The 13,992-nt window shown below is 41.1% G+C and overlaps 1 protein-coding gene across 3 annotated transcripts in view; it reads right to left on the minus strand.

Moving 5' to 3' along the window:
- Positions 1–13,992, minus strand: part of clint1a (clathrin interactor 1a) — a 185,030-nt gene that overhangs the window by 123,888 nt on the left and 47,150 nt on the right. The window lies entirely within an intron of this gene.

Below are 13,992 nucleotides of genomic sequence, written 5' to 3' on the forward strand. Positions count from 1 at the left end.
TGGGGAAATGGCTGAGGTCTTGAGCAACTTCTTTGTTTCGGTCTTCACGGAGGAGGACGTGAATAATTTGCCGGGTGTTAGCGATGGAAAGGTGGTAGGACTGGAGGTTCTCAATGACATTATTGTTACTAGAGAGGCGGTGCTCGACAGGCTGGAGGGACTGATTGTGGACAAGTCCCCAGGACCGGATGGAATGCATCCAAGGGTTCTGAAAGAAATGGTAGAGGTGATAGTGGATGCCTTGGTGGTTATTTTCCAAACGTCGCTGGATTCCGGGGAAGTGCCGGAAGATTGTAAAGCGGCTAATGTTACGCCGTTGTTTAAGAAGGGTACCAGGCAAAAGGCAGGGAATTATAGGCCGGTTAGTTTAACGTCTGTTGTAGGTAAAATGTTAGAATCCGTCATCAAGGAGGAAATAGCGAGGCATCTTGAGGGGAATTGCTTGATAGAGCAGACGCAGCACGGTTTCGTTAAAGGGAAGTCGTATCTGACAAATTTATTGGAGTTCTATGAGAATGTGTCTAGGGCGGTAGATAGAGGAGAGCCGGTGGATGTGGTCTTTCTTGATTTTCAGAAGGCGTTTGACAAGGTACCTCAAGAGGTTATTGCAGAAGGTAAGGGGGCATGGAGTTGGGGGTAGGGTGTTAGCATGGATAGAGGATTGGTTGTCAAATAAGAGGCAGAGAGTGGGAGTAAATGGGTGCTATTCGGATTGGCGGATGGTGATTAGTGGAGTGCCCCAGGGGTCAGTGCTGGGGCCTCAGCTATTTACCATTTATACAGATGATCTGGAGGAGGGAACCGAGTGTATGGTGTCGAAATTTGCTGATGACACCAAGATTGGTGGAACGGCAAATTGCGCGGAGGGTGTGGAGAGTCTGCAGAAGGATCTAGATAGGCTGGGCGAATGGGCCAGGAAATGGCAAATGGAATTTAATGTTGGCAAGTGTGAGGTGGTCCACTTTGGTAGGAATAATGGTAGGAAGGACTATTACTTACGTGGCGAAAAACTGCAGCAGGCGACGGTGCAGAGGGACCTCAGGGTCCTTGTGCATGAGTCGCAAAAACCCAGCTTGCAGGTGCAGCAGGTGGTCAGGAAGGCGAATGGGATGCTGGCCTTCATAGCGAGGGGGACTGAATATAAAAGTAGGAGGTCTTGCTGCGGCTTTATAGGGCACTGGTGAGGCCGCAGCTGGAGTACTGTGTGCAGTTTTGGTCGCCGCACTTACGCAAGGATATTTTGGCCTTGGAGGGAGTGCAGAGGAGGTTTACTAGGCTGATACCGGAGTTGAGGGGGTTGAGCTATGAGAGGCTGAATAAACTAGGCTTGTACTCGTTAGAGTTTAGAAGAATGAGGGGAGATCTCATTGAGACGTATAAGATGATGAATGGGACGGATAGGATAGAGGTGGAGAGACTCTTCCCGCTCAGAAAGGACAGCAGGACTAGGGGGCACAGCCTCAAGATAAAGGGGGGGCGGTTTAGAACAGAGTTGAGGAGGAACTTCTTCACTCAAAGGGTGGTGAATCTCTGGAATTCTCTGCCCGTTGGTGGTGGAGGCTGCCTCGCTAAATATTTTTAAGACGCGGGTTGATGGGTTTTTGATAAGCGAGGGGATTAAGGGTTATGGGGAGAGGGTGGGAATGTGGAAGTGAGCCACGACAGATCAGCCATGAACTTATTGAACGGCGGGGCAGGCTCGAAGGGCTAGATGGCCTATTCCTGCTCCTATTTCTTATGTTCTTAAATAGCTTTTGGCATACCCTTTGCTCCTGTCTCTTCTCTTTTGCAACACATCAGACCTTCATTTTGCCCCTATTCAAATAAACTGCTAGTAAAACATAATCCCAGATCAATGAAAAAAATTGTAGAGTCTATATAATATAAACAGCACAAGTTCACTCATTCAGTCCATTTACATGAGTGGCTCTGATTATAAGGAATACTGCAGTCTCTGTATCTTAAAGGACTAGACATTGCTTTTCCAAATTCACTCAAAAACACTTAAAATCATGGGAAGCAACCACCAAAAAGCATTAAAAAGGCCCGTATGATAAAATGTAAAATTTCATTTATTTAGTCACCATAAACAAGTGGCCTTAACTGTGAGGTTTATGTAGAAACATCAACCTCCAAACTGAATAATTAACAACTCCAGGCTAGTGGGTTAACTATATTCTTGATTCATTAACTTATAAACCAACAATTCTTATTACTTGCCTGAACATTTTCTTTAAGCTTTCTGTTTACGAGGTGAATTTGCTTTGCTACAATCCAGCTTTTGAAGGACAACACTTTGGTTTGGAATGCGATGGCATATTTTATTAGACAATTTCATTAACGAACAGTTTTATTTATACATGGATTTTTATGAATCAGATAATTTAAAATGATTTGGCTAATGTATATTATCATAGGCCTCCAATTATACCATGCAATATAAGTCTAACTTACATCAACTGGTCCTTTCAGAACATTAAACCCCTTAGAGAATCTCTCAGCCACACCTGCCATTACAACCAAGATTCTTGTTAATTGCTAAATAGCACATCTGTAAAATGTCTTACTGAAATTTTTATTAAAAGGCAAAATATACATTAGAATCATTCCATGGGGTGCAAGGTATTTTATAGGCGATGCTATCAAATCTGCAGTGATTTTTTTTGCTAATAAATTTAAAGAATAAATTCAAGCAATTCGAAAAAGACAAATAATAGTATCTATAAATTCAATCTTTGTTTAAAATTCCATCAGTGAAACTCTAATCCCTTAATTACAATCTGACTAATTTTACAGTTCTAAAAGGCTCAGAAGCTGTACATCAACAGAAAGCAACCGATGAGTTTTGAACGGCTCCAAAACGGCTTCTTGGAGAGTCTGGCATATCCAGATGGTTTTCGTTATGATTTTTTCTTAAAAACGGGGAGCAAAGAGTAGACCTAACTTGTTTGACAAAGAACATTATGAGAATGTCAACAACGTAGATGAACTTTAATTTTTAAAAAGTCCGGCCATCCTAGTTTAGAATATCCCCTGTCCTGTTCAAGGCGGCAGCAGCTCACCACCATCTTCGACAGCGATGAGAGATGGGGAATAAATATTGACCTCACCAGTAACTCTCATCCCATGAATGGATTAAAAAAGCTCTGCTGTTTGCCAGGTTTGCTGATCCATGTCCCTGGGTCACCGAAAGGAAATGTCAGCCAAAGATTCCATTCTTGATCACTACTCAGTGTACCCTGCTGGTAGGTATCTACACGTTGAAGGAGTTTGAGGATAAGATAGAAACAAGACACGATACCTGCTCCATGGCCACATTGACGAAAAGGCACCGAACACAAACTAGTAGTTTTTTTGTAGTGAAAAGTAAGAAAAGTGTAATTTAGACCATCAAAATACGTAACTGCCTCTTTGCAACTCTATTTAATGTTTTGGAATTGTGCTTTTACCTGTTCTTTCTTTCATCCTTGGCTTAGTCAATCCTGTGAGCATTTTTCCCAGTTTTGATTCATTGATCAACGACCAAAACAAAATTTTTTTTTTATTTTAATCTGGTTGGTAACTACAGAAGTAAAAAAAAAATAAAAAATTTCCTGATCATAAAGTAACTGCAACTTTTTTTTTTGCGCAAGGCCCGAAGATTAGTAGCAATTTGCATCTTCAGTTAAAATCAGTGCTCAAAAGGGCAAACTGAAACATGTCATGAATAAAGTCTAATTTTGACATCCTTAGTTGTGGCCCCCAACTCTGATTTCCCACGATGCATTCTCACATGCCTGGTACAAATCACTCACTGCATCCTACAATTAGTATTTCTCCTCTCTGGTATTCTATGCATATGACTACAAACATGCTGTGAAACAGGTCATAGAGGTTTCAAATTCATGCTTGCTTTTCATAGTTTTTAAGATTTCATGTGGAGCTGCAGCATAACTTTATAAGAATGCTAAGACTTTTTGAAGCCTTTCTTTTCCAATAAACAATGCCTTGTTTCAGATAAAAATAACCAGGAGGAAGGGAAATGGCAAAGAACATAGAACATAACAGTGCAGGATCTAGATAGGCTGGGCGAATGGGCCAGGAAATAGCAAATGGAATTTAATGTTGGCAAGTGCGAGGTGGTCCACTTTGGTAGGAAGGACTATTACTTACGTGGCGAAAAACTGCAGCAGGTGACGGTGCAGAGGGACCTCGGTGTCCTTGTGCATAAGTCGCAAAAACCCAGCCTGCAGGTGCAGCAGGTGGTCAGGAAGGCGAATGGGATGCTGGCCTTCATAGCGAGGAGGATTGAATATAAAAGTAGAGGGGTCTTGCTGCGGCTGTATAGGGCATTGGTGAGGCCGCAGCTGGAGTACTGTGTGCAGTTTTGGTCGCCGTACTTACGCAAGGATATTTTGGCCTTGGAGGGAGTGCAGAGGAGGTTTACTAGGCTGATACTGGAGTTGAGGGGGTTGAGCTATGAGGAGAGGCTGAATAAACTAGGCTTGTACTCAGAGTTTAGAAGAATGAGGGGAGATCTCATTGAGACATATAAGATGATGAATGGGATGGATAGGATAGAGGTGGAGAGGCTCTTCCTGCTCAGAAAGGACAGTAGGACTCGGGGGCACAGCCTCAAGGGGGGGGGGGGGGGGGGTTTAGAACGGAGTTGAGGAGGAACTTCTTCACTCAAAGGGTGGTGAATCTCTGGAATTCTCTGCCCGTTGAGGCGGTGGAGGCTGCCTCGCTAAATATTTTTAAGACGTGGGTTGATGGGCTTTTGATAAGCGAGGGGATTAAGGGTTATGGGGAGAGGGCGGGAATGTGGAACTGAGCCACGACAGATCAGCCATGATCTTATTGAATGGCGGGGCAGGCTCGAAGGGCTAGATGGCCTACTCCTGCTCCTATTTCTTATGTTCTTAAATAGCTTTTGGCATACCCTTTGCTCCTGTCTCTTCTTTTTTGCAACACATCAGACCTTCGTGCTAGCTTTCTCCATCCGAGGAAAAAGGCTATCACTGTCCACCCTATCTAAACCTCTAATCATCTTGTATGTTTCAATAAGGTCTCCTCTTAGCCGCCTTCTTTCCAACAAAAACAACCCCAAATCCCTCAGTCTCTCCTCATAGGACCTTCCCTCCATACCAGGCAACATCCTGGTAAACCTCTTCTGCACCCTCTCCAATGCCTCCACATCCTTCCTATAACGTGGGGACCAGAACTGTACACAATACTCCAAGTGCGGCCGCACTAGAGTTTTGTACAGTTGCAACATGACGTTGCGGCTCCTAAATTCAATCCCCCTACCAATAAACGCCAAGACACCGTATGCCTTCCTAACAACCTTATCGACTTGATTTCCAACTTTCAGGGATCTATGCACATATACACCTAGATCCGCACCTAAACTCATTTGATGGGATTAAGAGATTAAAAAATATTTGTGTTGTACAAGATTTGCACTAGTATCACTACATTCCTGAAGTGCAGATCTCATTGCAATATAAACACAATCCAAACCTGCTGAAATACACAAAGCTGCCACATAAGCTTTTAAGTAAATTGCTATAGTTTTATATTTGGCTTGCAAAACTAGTGTTTCAGAAACTCAGCGTCACTTGTGCAACACAGAAGCGCCCGTGAGGCCTGCAGTCGTCTCTTTGGAATTGAGCTTGAGCATTCACTTTTTGCAGTGCTACAAATCTCAGCACATGGTCCACTACTCTTAACACAGCATTTCTATCCATCTTAGTACACCTCACACTACCAATATATCCGTCATTATTTTCTCTTGTATTTACCTACTTCCCTTTTAACACTTGCATGCTATTCATCTCAATCACTACAGTGTAGCGCATTTCACATTCTCACTACTCTCAAGGTTCCCCTGGGCTCCTCATGAACTTTTTGTGATCATCTTATATTTTTGGGTGATAGTTTGAGTCCATAAGAGGAAAACATTTATATCTAGACTATCAAACCCTTTCATAATCTTAAAGGTTGCTATCAGATTGCCCTTTAATCTTTTCTAGAGAAAAGTGCTCCAGTCTGATCAATCTTTGCTGATAGCTGTCCCCTTAGCTGTAGTATCATTTTTGTCAATATTTGTTGCATTCACTCCAGTGTTTGTGCCTATTTTATCGTCATCCAACAGATGTTCTGTACAAATTTAACACCTCTCTACTTTTGGGTTCTATTCCTCAAATAAACAAGCCCCGGTATTTAAATTTGCTTTTCTAATGACTTTGCTAACCCACAGAACTACTTTTAATGATTGGTGACTCTATACACCAAGATCACTTTGTACTGTTGGCTTATTTAAACTCCAGTATATTCGTGCAGAGGGAAGACTGATAAGTCACTCAGCTACAATGTTGTCAATATTTTCTAAAACCAGTTAGGGAAATTAAAATATATTTAACTCTTCAGGAGGTTCCTAGATTTTGGCTCAATCCCAGGGATCATATTAGCATACCGTCATAGATCCCAGGGCAGCATGGTGGTTAGCACTGTTTGTCTCTCAGCGTCAAGGACCCAGGTTCGATTCCTAGGTTGGGTCACTGTCTGTGCAGAGACTGCACATTCTCCACGTTTTTGTGGATTTCTTCTGGATGGTCTGGTTTCCTCCCAGAATTCAAAAATGTGGAGGTTAGGTTGATAGGAGCAATTTAGCATGGTCAGTGTTTTTTGGGGGGGGGGGGGGGGCATGTCAGTGGGATTAGTAGATAATGGGTAGGGTTTCGCAGAAAGGGCTTGGGTGGGATTGTCGTTGCTGCAGGGTCAATGAGCCAAATGGCCTCCTTCTGCGCTGCAGGTATTCTAATGATGATTCTAAAGTAAAGTAGCATGATTTTGTTTTGCCAAAAAAAAGTTCAAGGATCAGGTCACTGTAGTGCCAAATCCTTGTACTCCTTTAAGAAGCCTATTTGTAACAAACAATTCCATAGTTCCCGATCAGCATCTACAAACTCTGCCAGTACAGCAACCAATACAACAGACTTATTGCTAGGATTGTCCCTCTACATCAAACTGAACAAGTTTTTCTTCCTTATTAATGACTATTGTAAAAGTAAAAACAGCACTGCAGTAAGAATCTCAATTACATGCATAGGCAGAACTGATCCACAGAAAATTGGTACTGTACAGCAAGTGCATCCCAAGATGACTTGATCTTTGATGAACTTTCCATATGCGAGATATGGTGACTGGAAATTATTCAGGCAGTTAGCAGAGGCCATTCCTAAACCCATTCCTGCGTCGAAAGTAATAGGCCAATTGCGCCACGTAAAAACGACAACAGAAAATACAATTCCTAAGCCAAAGCCAACACCTAATTTCACTAGTGCATCCACCATGCACTGTTCATCATCTTAGCCATCTCTGCCATTTTAGACATAGCCACACAAAAAAAAAAGAATCCTGCTAATTGTGCAAAGTGCACCTAGTTCATTATTAGGGATGAGAACCTGCCAGCTTACTACTCTACATGTACCTACTGTCACATATTTTAGCCTAGATTTCATGGTCAGCAGCAAAAGAACAGCACTTACTGCTCATTACACTACTTGCCCATTTAGAATATTTAATTCAACATCAAATCATGTTCAGAGCTCAAAATAGAACAGATATGTGGGATTAAGAGAAAGCAGCAATGTAAAAAAAGGTACAAATTAAACATTAAATCTCCAGCAATAATTAACTTCATTGCAGTGTTAATGTAAGCCTACTTGTGACACTAACAAATAAACAAACTCTAAAGGAATAATACTACACTTTTTAAAAAGTTTAATTTTCAGTGCCACGGTCAGAGTCATTTACACCACAGGAGGCAGCCATTTGATGCATCAAGTCTATGCCAGCTCTTTGTGGAATAATCTAGTCAATCCTATTTCCCCATTTGATTCCCATAGCCTAGCACACATTCCTAAATAGTATTTTTATTTTTTTCTCAGAACATTCTTTTAACAACACAACACCAACTCCAGTTTCCAATATATGAAGTCTATTTTAACAGTGCATACATACAGGTGTCCAGCCAAAAATGCAGTGAACTTGATGCCTACTATTTGAACAAGAATTTCAGTAATGAAATCAGCCTTAAGGGTTCACAGTGAGAATTCCTTTCAACATTCTTTTTCAGATCTCTGCATTCTCTTATCAGTGCTTCAGGCTATGAATTTCTCAAACACACAAAAAGAGTTTAGTTTGGTCACTTTATTACATAGCCAGTTTAAATGTTTTTGTTCAGTTTCCTGGTTTATTTCACTTTAGTTCTCAGGCAAAGTAAAGTATTTATTAGTCACAAATAAGGCTTATATTAACACTACGATGAAGTTACTGTGAAATTCCCCTAGTCGCCACACTCCAGCACCTGTTCAGGGTAATGCACCTAACCAGCACATCTTTCAGATTGTGGGAGGAAACTGGGGCATCCGGATGAAACCCAAGCAGACACAGGGAGAACGTGCAAACTCCACACAGACAGTGAACCAAGCCAGGAATCGAGCCCAGGTTTCTGGTGGTGCTGTGAGGCAGCAATGCTAACCACTACCACCCTGCCGCCCAAAGGTTCCAAAGATTCCATTCTGAGCCAATGAAAGTCAGGACTTTTTAGGTCCCAGATCCAAATGTATCCCTGTGTTACAGTATATTTTGTTCTTCCCTATATTATACCCAACTTGATACTTTACTCTGCTAACACACCGATATCTGTATAATTCCCCTCTCAAGTAAGAGTGAACAAACGTGCATTCATATAGGCCTTATCATACAATCCTTTCAGGGCAGGAGGAGGCCATTCAGCCCATTGAGCCTGCACTGAAGACAACCCCACCCTGGCTCCATCCTCAAGTATTTAACCTGCTAATCCTCCTGACACTAAATCAATTTAGCATGGCCAATCAACCTAACTGACATGTCCATAGACCATCCCAAAGCACTTTACAACCAATGAATTACTTTCCATGTATTAGTATTACCTTTTGAAAATTCTGCAGTCAACTTACACATCCAAAGGTCCCACAGAATAAATGACTGAACGGGCATTTTTCTTAATATAGTGTTATTGGCGGAGACACAAATGTTGACCAAAGGTACCAGGTGACGTCTTTAAATTTGCTCCGTGGGAAGGATCTTAAGTTTACTCAATCTAGTAGTCAAGGCCTCGGTTCAATGACTCAACCAAAACTATGACAATCCCTCGATATTGCACTATTCTTCCTCATGTTTACCTTCAGCTTGGTGTTAAATAGAAATATAAAGAATCTGCACTTCTCACCCTTATCATCTGAAGTAATAATTGATTTCACAAATGGTTTGGTTTCATTGAAAAAAATTCCATTTTAAATTTTAAAAATCCAATACCAATGCAACCTCTAATTTCTCCTGTCATGTGAGGACAAGGTCAAAACATCAGAATATCCTTCCCTCTATTACTCACATCATGAATATAAAGGTGCCTCTGGTGACAATGACAATCCGACTTTTGGAAATTCCAACAGATGGCATTGCGAGCAGTGGAAAATTTTGGCATCCATCCTGCTGTTCCTTCAACAGGCCCAATAGGATTGGCAGCATATCAACGTGGACCGCTGTTCATTAGGTCAGAGATCTCTGCTGCAGAGATTCCTTTTCGCTATCCTCAACAGACATCTTTTTAGGCAAAAACAGCAGTTCCCTGACACACACAGCTGAACAAGACACTGTAGCTTTATTATAAAATTAAGGACATAAATCTTTGGAAAATAAACTTCAATTTTTAACCAAAATTATAAATTACATAATTTGCATATAAAATATGTCCAGACAACCTGCTTTCCAAACTGGCTTTATGTGCACACAGTCGAGAAGCCTGAAGGTCTACTACAAGAATACATCAATGAAGGTTTATTCATCATGTGTTCTATTTCTTGCCAAGTTCAAAACAAGAGGTATAGGTTGAGAGACAGTAGATTTAACACTGAAATGTGGATGAACTACTTCTTGCAGAGGGTGGTGAATTTATGAAACTCGCTGCCACATAGTGCGGTGGAGTCTGAATCGCTGAAAGGTTTCAAGGAGATAGATATATTTCTAATAAAAAAAGGATAAGGGGAGCAGGTGGGGAGACAGATTTGAGACCAGGGAGGGATCAACCATGGTCTAATTAAATGGCAGAACAGGCTCAAAGGACTGAATTTGCCTACTTCTGCTCCTAATTCCAATGTTCCTACATAAGGAAAGCACAAAGACAAGGTCTGTGCACAAGATCATTGCTCAAGTCACGTTTGCGTTAAGTATCCTGAGTGTAACAGCAAACAAAATCAGATACAAGAATGCAACAAGATTGGGAAACAAGTTCATCATAGTTCAAACATCTGGTCCAAGTGTCATAATCTGGGCTCAACAATAAAATCTCCATGGGTGAATTAACTGACTTCTCACATCTGTACTGCTGGGTTGTTCCACTGAAGAGTTCACATTGCAGCTAATGCCACAGCCAAATCTGGACTGCAAAATAACTGCTCTTAGGCCTGGTACTGTTGGTCTGGCATTTTATAATGAGCACAATAACGGTTTTTACCAGTTTTAGTTTTGCACGATAATTGGAGCAAACCTAGGTTTGCGAAAATAAAAAAAATCTTCAAAAGAGTTTAGACGATCATTTCGAGCTTATAATCAGGGATTGATTAAGACAACTTGACTTTATTCTAAGTTAGAAATATCAGCAAATTCGAGGCTGTGCAATAGAATGCTACATGTGATTTTGTTTCTGGAACAATTTGCATTGACCTTTACCTCAGCTCTGCACTACGACTTAATCTTAATTTTATTTACTTAGATTGGACTAGGTTTAGTCTTTTCTTCTCAAGTATTAGCTAAATTTCATTTGTTACCATAGGGAAAAAATGCAGTCAGAAATTTAGCTTTTCTCTCAATTTTAAATCTCATCCTTCCAGTACTACTTTAAGTGCTCATCCTCAGATCCTGCATTCACAAAGGAGAGGCTATTTGACTTATCCTTCCCTTCACCAGTATAAATCTACAGTTTTCCCATCACTGGACCAGGGCTCTTGTCTGCACTTCTCAGAAAGCCATTCAAGGTACTGATTAGTCTTTGAATGAAGTGCTTAATTTCCGTGCGTGTTCCTCCAACCTTTTTTTGGTTTTTATGTCAAATTTCCAACAATTGGAGTATTTGGCTTTTGAATTTCCCTTCTGCTATTCTGGGTACCATGACTTAACTTGAAATAGCACCCTCAGTGAACTTTTTCTATTTCACCAAGTATCTTAAATACCTCCCAGTTTCCTTCCCATTCATTTAAAGTTCCCAGAAACGTGGAGTTTTGCAATTCTCTCACAACTTAAGATATTAGGGAGCAAGTCTTTTGGCCTTTAAAACTTAAGGCTGATTGCTTACCTCGAGCCAAACTCGGATGAATGCAGGATTCAGGGTGCAGCCTGATCCAACAGCTACAGTGTGTGACACCCACTTGTACTTTACAAATGGAAACATAGCTCAGTACTCAATTTCCTGCTGAATGAGGCTTCACAGTAATGGGACACAATAAATGTTCCCACTGCTCCTAGCTCTTCCAACCCTTTAATAAATTGTTTTGAACTTTAAGAAATATTTACTCCCCTACCCACCAAACTCATTTTTTCTTCACGTGTGCAATATACACATACACACACTCACTGACCAATTGGAGTTGGGCTTTTCATAGAATCCCTACAGTGTAGAAGGGGGCCATTTGGCCTATTGGGTCTGTAGTGATTCTGCGAGAGCGCATCTTAACCATGCCCACCCCCCACACTATTCCCAAAACCCGATGCATTTACTCCACCAATCCCCTAAAACTCACACATATTGGGACACTGTCATTGACACCTTCCACCACTTTGCTAATGATTGATAGTAGACTGATAGGGCTGTAACTGGCCAGGTTAGATTCATCATCCTTCTTACGGACTGTGCAATTTTCTACTTTCTCAGGTAGTTGCTAGAGCTGCATCTTACTGGAAAAGTTTGGCGAATTCTGCAGCATGTCTTCAACACTATAGCAAGATGCTGCAGAACCCAGAACCTTTACCATGTCGAGTGCAAGCAACCATTACTTGATAATGGCATGGTGACACTGTGGTTGGCACTACTGCCTCACAGTGCTAGGGACCCAGGTTCGATTCTGGCTTTGGGTCCCTGTCTGTGTGGAGTTTGCATGTTCCCCCCATGTCTGTGTTTGTCCTCTGGTTTCCTCCCACATGCCAAAGATGTGCCGGTTAGGTTGATTGGTCATGATAAATTGTCCCTTAGTATCGCACGGGGGGTGGTGGTGGTGGTGGTGTAGGACAGTAAATATGTGGGGTTACAGGGATGAAACCTGGATGGGATTGTTGTCAGTGCAGGCTCGAAGGGCTAGATGGCCTCCTGCACTGTAGCTTCTATGATTCTATATGAAGTGAATTATATTGGTTGAAGACAAACATCTGCGATGATGGGACTTCAAGAAGCGGTCAAGATGGATCATTACTTGGTACTTCTGACTATAAGCACTTTAGCATTCATTTTGCATTCGCATACTAAGCCTAGCCATTGTTAAGGACAAGCAGCCACCTCCTTTTGTTCGTTATATAATTGTAAATCCTAAACAGAGTACAGGTTTCAGCACTGATCTCAGGGGAAGTCCACTCAGAACATCTCTCAAATCCAAAATCATTTCTTTAAACTGCTGTTTCGACTCATGGAATTGATTATTTAGCCACCCAAAGTTTTGAATTGTGTAATGCTTTCTGCAGTTGTAGTAGCCTTACAAGCTGATCAGCATAAATTTATATGAAAATCGGAATGTGTAAAATATAAAGTCACAAATGCAAATTAAAGTTCATTAGCAGTTACTAATATATTATCATATTTAGTGTAACAAATGTATCCTCCAAGATTCATAACAAGAACGTGTTTTCTGGGCTAATTGAATGTAGTCTATTATCTAACTTAATTTGCATACCCAATTAGATGCAATTAGTTTAACATGTTATCTTGATTAGTAGATGCATATATCATCCAACATTTATACAAGAAGAATGAATAATTGTTAGCTCAAGAAACATGCTGCCGGTGTTTCCACATAGCCAACGTCCCTTTTGGTCAATTCACCATAACGCAAGTGAAGCAAAAGCACAACATTAATAATGGATAAACAAGTGTAGACAGGGAGTAAGCTAATCATAGGTTCCAGATATTGTTAACGAGATTGATGCTTGAGTGCTTTGTAACAAGCTGAATATCAAGATGAGATCATTGTAAAACAGCATCTGTCCCATGGCATTGCTCACAGCAAGTTGACCGAAAGGTTTCTTTAAATTATTGTTAACAAGTGCAACATGACAAGATTGAGGATGTAACTGTGACGCTGGAAATGTGTATAATAAATATTTTGTGGTGCAAGGGTTTTTCTCTCCACCACTTTAAACTGGAGAAAATGATTGCTGATTAGCTTTCCAACCTTTTCTCCCCTCACTTTGCTATCTGGGGATGTCCAGTTGCTCACACCAAGTGACCATTGTTCATGTGCATACCCAAACAGCCAGCGTGGGCTAACTACTTGATTGCTGATGGCATCACAACTGAAACTCTAATTTTAGTCTTACCTAAAATCCACTCACACACACTTATTATCTAAAATCATTGGATGATTGTTCTCTTTCAATAGTGCTCCAAAGCCAAGACACATTATTCTGCTGCCCAATCGGGATCAGCTAACACAGATAACCTCATTGCAACAAAAGGTGAGATTTTCTGAGCTAGATAAGCATATGAAGAGGAGAATAGAGGATTACACTGATAAAGTTAGATGGCAAAGGATGCAAGAAGCACAGGTGGAGCCAAACAACAAGATAAGCAGGTTGGGCTGAATGCTTGGTTTCTATGCTGTATATCCTAGGTAAAGTCAAGATGGAGAGTGAACTTCACTGGTTCAACTTCCTGAAAATCTTTCTCTTATAACACGATTGATGTACCACACGGGCTGCAGC

The sequence above is a fragment of the Carcharhinus amblyrhynchos genome, chromosome 13 (genome assembly GCF_965287045.1).
Source record: "Carcharhinus amblyrhynchos chromosome 13, sCarAmb.v2.hapA, whole genome shotgun sequence".
Lineage (NCBI taxonomy): Eukaryota > Metazoa > Chordata > Chondrichthyes > Carcharhiniformes > Carcharhinidae > Carcharhinus > Carcharhinus amblyrhynchos.